Genomic DNA, 6,000 nt, shown 5'->3' on the forward strand with positions numbered 1-6,000 from the left:
TTAACGGAACAGCAAAAGCTTGACACTTTGACAGTGGACGTCCGGTGAATGAAGGACAGCGTGATAGTTAGTACGCACACTCTGTGATGTAGGGACCGAGTGCGAACCGACGACGGCTCCAGATTTCTAGAGTCAACTGATAAATTATTTGGTACTACTATTTACAACTTAGCACCGTAGCCCCATTAGCTTATATGTATTCTGGACCTCGTCGATTAGCTAAAGACAGTTGATTATCAATTGATTGCAATTGTTTAATCGGTTTTGTTTTCTAGATTTATTCAACTTACGTAAAATGATTTTTAAGAACTAAAAATAAGTTGTAATATATATATATATATATAAATTAAATATAAACAAAGTTTTAAAAAATTTTGGTAATTTCTAGATTTTTGTTAAGGTTCGCATCTGCCCCCCACATACTTGCCCCCAAAAACGTTCCACAAAAACGGAATAGGACGAGTGTCATGACACACGCGCATTAAGCGAAATGTGTGCGAAATTCATTTCACGCCGTGAATGCACCTCTGTTAATTCCTCTCTTGCACAAAAACGTTTCTTCTCCATACTCCATTCTACTTCGAACTGAAATTCTTGGCGCCGGCCCCCTTTCGTAACCCACTCACCGGAGATCAATCCGATCGATTTCCGCCGGCCGACGCCAACAGCTATACCGACAGGAGATAAGTATTTTGTAAGTTTTTCTCATTTCTTATATATATATTTTTGTTTTTCTCATTCATTTTCTAACATTTACAGATCTGAACCCACTGGCGTAGGAGCCCCCTGATGCCGTTTCAAACCCTTGACACCCCCGGAATTTGAAAGACCTCGAAAATTCCAACATTCGCTTAGCCTAAGACTGCAAAAAGAGGCAAGTCCTTAAAATAAGAAGAGGCAAATGCAGCCTAAGACTTAATTATCATTGCTGAAACCAACTACCTCTTCCGAGAGAGATATCGTTGCAGATAATAATAAAGAAAGACAGAATATTGACAAAAAAAACTTTAATATTTTATGAGAAAATACATGACAATCATTACAAAGGCATTTGTCGCAACAGATCACTCGTCGGACAGAGAGGCCATGAGGCCACAGCGGTGCCCCATATTGGAAGTTCGAAGAAAGATTGCTTCAAGCCTTCATCAGACGCCTTGCACATAGCCTCCGCCACATCACATAGGTTCGCAAGATTCTGAATAATAGCTTCTTGGGCTTCCGCCTGCATGTAAAATTTGCAATACAATTGAAAGTTTAAAATTTCCCAAAAAAGAAAAAGGATGTTTCAGAAAATCGATGTTTTTTGTTTGCTCCCACCGGGTTTAGGTTTTTTCTATTTTGTGGAGTCTCGTTTAAGAGCTTAAGAACTGCCGAACAATGAGAGAGAGAGAGGGATAACATGCATTTCAAAACTTTTCCCTAGATAGAGAAATATGGAAAGAGTACCTGTAATAAGAGGTCGTCGATCGATGGCTAGCAAACGGAACCTGAGGTCTGCAACGACTGCAAAGGAAATTCAACAGAAGTTTGTTGCTGTTGCTGTTGGTGGGTCCTTTTCTCCATCTCCTGTAACATGTTTGACAAGCGTTTCCAGTGATCGACCTCTTTCTGGTACTGATCTCTCAGCTTCAGCAGCGTTCTCTTCTTCCGCTGCCTCTGCTAATCTTGTCTTCTCCAGCGGATTCAGATCTGTGAATGTTAGAAAACGAATGAGAAAAAACAAAAGAATATATAAGAAACGAGAAAAACTTATAGAGTACTTACCTCCTGCCGGTATGGATATCAGTATCGGCCGGCGGAATTCGACCGGATTAATTTCTGGTGAGTGGGTTACGAAAGGGGGCCGACGCCAAGGGTTCCCGTAAGTACAATGGAAGCGTATGGGAGAAGAAACGCATTTGGGCAATAGAGAAATTAACGGAGGTGTATTCACGACGTAAAGTGAATTTCGCACGCGTCTCGCTTAATGCGTATGAGTCATCACGCGCGTCGCGTATCAATTTTGTGGGACGTTTTTGGGAGAAGTATGTGAAGGTAGATGCGAATCCTCACTTTTTATGAATTCTTTTAAGCTTATCATAACTTTTCAAAACATCCAAAACTCATAACGGTAGCTTGATTAACGAACATCGTTAATTTACTATTTTAACGTTCATAATCTCTTGCTTTGCTTTCTTCCTCTTCGGTGGTTTCTCCCTTTCGCTTTGCCGCCAATGGCAGCGATAATAGCGTTCCTAGAGCAATTCGTTCATGATAATGAAACTAAAACAAAACCAGGCGACGACGACGACGATGCAAGCCTATTAAGAGTGATTACCGCTGTTGTTGCCAAGGATTTCGGCGGTATCGTTGAAGCAAAGCTGCTAGCGGTCATCAGGCCAGTCTCTCGAGAAGACGTAACTAGAGTAATCAGAGCGTCTTCCAGGTCCGCCCATCTCATGGTCGCTGCAAGGGGTAACGGCCACTCCATCAGTGGCCCGGCTATGACGGATAGAGTAATCAGAGCGGCCTCCATGTCCGCCCATCTCACGGTTGCTGCAAGGGGTAACGACCACTCCATCAATAGCCAGGCTATGACGGACAAAGGGCTGGTGATGGACATGGGGTCCATGGAAACTTAGATTGAGGAGGTGAGGTTTGGCAACTCGGCTTACATCGACGTCGGAGGGGGAGTGCTGTGGGAAGATGTACTCAAACGGGGTGTACGAGCTTCCTCTTTGGACCAGAAACATTTCAAACGCTCATGAGGCTTCAGACTCCGGTGAGCTGGGTTTAATTTATCTGCATTCATTTTGTGAAAAAAAAAAAAAAGTCCTTACTCATGAACTCTGAAAACAGTATTTTTATTTTTATTTTTAACTAGTGGGAATTGAATTTGTTTCCAGAAATCGAAATGATGAAGGAAAGGTTTTCTAAGCTCTTGTTGGGAGAGGACATGTCCGGGAGTGGGAAAGGCATCTGCACAGCAGTTGCAATGTCGAATGGCATAACAATTAACAAACCTCTACGGTATGTTCAGTACAAACTCGGCAAAAAAAAGATACAGACAGATGTTGTTGACAAGAAAGTGGCCGACACGCATCTGTTGCCAGCGACTGCAGTGGGTGAGAAAACTAGAGATATGATAATTATTCTCTCCGACTTTTCTGTTTTCTCTGCCACTCTCATACTCCAGAAAGAGAGGAAGAGGAAGTAGGGGGTGCGAAGTTAGGGCAATGCATGTTTCTTCTGCTGTTGTATATGCTGAAGAAAATGGTTTTCTTCGTTCTTTCAAACTAACAGAATCGACATTCTTAGCTTCAATGATGCCGAAGAAGGAGATCAGAGCCGACCAATTTGTCGAAGTTCATCCTGTCAGTTATCATCTCCTCTTCGATGTTTTGGTCATAAATGGAGGCGACTTGAATCCATCGTCGCCGCTGTTGGAGACGATGAACATTGGATTACTCATAAAATTATGTTTAATAAGGTTGATTCGCCATTTAGGGGTATGGTTATAAAAATTGTATTTATGTTGATGTGGATCATTTTCGCTGATGAATATTAATAATACTTTGAGCGGATGGTAAGTTTCAGAAAATAAAAACATAAGATGGTAAATTTTGGAAGTTTTGAAAAGTTATGATGAGTTGAAGAGAATTTATAAAAAAAATAAGGGTGAATTTTAGACAATTTCGCTTGAAATAATGCTCACAAGTCACAACTGACAATACAAATAATGAAACCAATAGCGGTGAAACAAAAGTCTAGATGTGACTATCTGGACTGTTAAACCCCTTCTATTATTTAAAGCCCTTATCCTAAAATATCTAACTGTTAAACCCAAAATTTTAATTGAGAACAACAGTTGGTCGAACACAAATCTTCTGTAATTGCTCTTGAATGAGATGTAAACCATACCGTGACACACACATAAAAAAAAAAAAAAAAAAAAAACAATTTGAAACACCAACAAAAGGATACATTGTCGAGGAAAACACAAATTTCAACGCCACATCAACTTGAAACTACTTGCCAACATGAACCCCACCCCCACCCCCACCCATAGCAATGCAATCCTCTTATATGCAAGCTTAAGAGGAGGTCAGAAAAAAAAGCGAAACTCCTCTTGCAAAAGATGTTATTGAAAAGAGATTGGATAACATTCGACTAAAAAAATATTCATTGCCAACTCTTAAATTCGGGTAGGGATTTACTACCAATAAAACATTCTCAACATTATCCCAACGGCCCACAGCAACCACACATTGAGAATATCTCTTTTATCATTCATGAGGACTTAATTCTTGTCTCCCCGATGATCTGCAACTGTCATGGCCAGTTCGAATAGTGTTTTGAGCATTTGTTTGTTCTTAGCATATCTTTTTATTTTTCTTTGATAAAAATGTTCGTAGCAGCAGATCTAAACTCCTTAACATGCCATAAGGTTGAATAAAACATCCAACAACCAATCACATTTAAACCTAGTACTATGCAAAGGCCTCCAACATTACTAAATATCGCACCTTTTCCTCCATACCGTCAAAATCAGTAGTAACCATTTCCCCACCTTCACACTAGGGGTGATCATGGGCTGAGTCGGGCTGGGCTTTGCACTTATAATAAGGGCTATAGTTTAGGCCTAGGCCCGGGCCTGATTCCAAGCCAATGTCATTCATATATAAAACATTATATATCTATAATATTTTATATTAAATAACATAACATGCATATAAACTTATTTTATACATTATATAATATAAAATATTACATATAATATAAATTATATATGTCATGTTATAATATTTATATATAAAATATATAATATAATGTAAAATAACATTTATACATATGTAAAATTATACATAAAATGTGTAAGTTTAAATATATGCGGGTCAGACCAAGCTTGAACTATTAAGCCCAAGCCCGGCTTAATTGTATTGGGATACGAACCACCATCTTGAAACTTGAAAGAAAAGGTTGGCCTACCTTTCCTTACCTTTTCTTTCAAATTAAACACATTCTTTCTTTTTTTCTTGTGTTGCATGTATACAATTTTTTTGGGAGAATGATTGTTCAACCTAGGGTCAGAATTTTTAGATATATTAATTACTTGAATTTTAGATATATCTTGTTAAGATAAAAATTAAAATTAATAAAAGTAATAATATGACAAAATAAACTTAACATTTATACTAAATGTGCACTTGCAGAAATTTTAAATTATAATTATTGTTGTTGTTGTTACTAAATTTTGTGCTCTATTTGTCTTAAATAAAAATAATTTTTATTTTAATAATTATTTTCATTTAATATGATGGTTATATAACATTAGAACTGCTCCGAAATTTCTTTAACAAAACTCTATGCTTTTTTATTTTTTGTGTTTGATCTTTTTTTAAATACTTATTATTCAATTATGACATCATGAATTTCTTTGAAAAATTAGATCATTGACTCATCATTTAGATAAGAAAATAGCTTTACTTTTGGATCACATTTAAATTATATATTTAATCTACATTATATAAATAATTTTTATTTATCACACTTAATCTTTGTTTGACATAATTAATATATAATTTTTTATATATTCTTTTGATTACTTGTACTTTTTTACTGCTTTTTAAATATTTATTATTTAACTATCATATCATCGATTAATCCATTTGACCTCACCCACGACCCAAATAAAAAGTTTGATTTGTAGGTTGACATTAAATTTTGTATTATATTTTCATTATTGAGAAAATTATATCTTATGTATAATATTTATTTTGTTTAATATAATGAATGTATAATATTATAGATGTATGCAATATATATTCTATTTTTATAAATACATAACATTATATCTTATGTACAACATTTATTTTTGTGATTCTTTATATTTTCTATTTAAAAAATAATAATATTTGACAATGACATCACTTCATTTTTATGTTGATTTTAAATTTGGTGTTCCATTTTCATCATTTATAAAAATACTTCTTATATTTTATACTTCTTTTTGTTTAGTAT

At 36.0% G+C, this 6,000-nt stretch overlaps 3 long non-coding RNA genes across 3 annotated transcripts; 2 read left to right on the plus strand and 1 right to left on the minus strand.

The window, feature by feature from the left end:
- The first annotated feature begins 580 nt into the window (after window positions 1-580).
- On the plus strand, window positions 581-1,293 carry LOC148842602 (uncharacterized). The gene is made up of 2 exons (XR_016103483.1): window positions 581-694; window positions 760-1,293. It is a non-coding gene; the product is annotated as an uncharacterized LOC148842602 (long non-coding RNA).
- Window positions 883-2,811, minus strand: LOC148842603 (uncharacterized). The gene is made up of 3 exons (XR_016103481.1): window positions 1,765-2,811; window positions 1,447-1,689; window positions 883-1,222 (listed from the first exon to the last, which is right to left on the minus strand). It is a non-coding gene; the product is annotated as an uncharacterized LOC148842603 (long non-coding RNA).
- Window positions 2,631-3,560, plus strand: LOC148842604 (uncharacterized). The gene is made up of 2 exons (XR_016103482.1): window positions 2,631-2,761; window positions 2,886-3,560. It is a non-coding gene; the product is annotated as an uncharacterized LOC148842604 (long non-coding RNA).
- The last annotated feature ends 2,440 nt before the right edge of the window (window positions 3,561-6,000 follow it).

Source organism: Nelumbo lutea, chromosome 8, assembly GCF_056320005.1.
Source record: "Nelumbo lutea isolate HS-2025 chromosome 8, American lotus-T2T, whole genome shotgun sequence".
NCBI lineage: Eukaryota > Viridiplantae > Streptophyta > Magnoliopsida > Proteales > Nelumbonaceae > Nelumbo > Nelumbo lutea.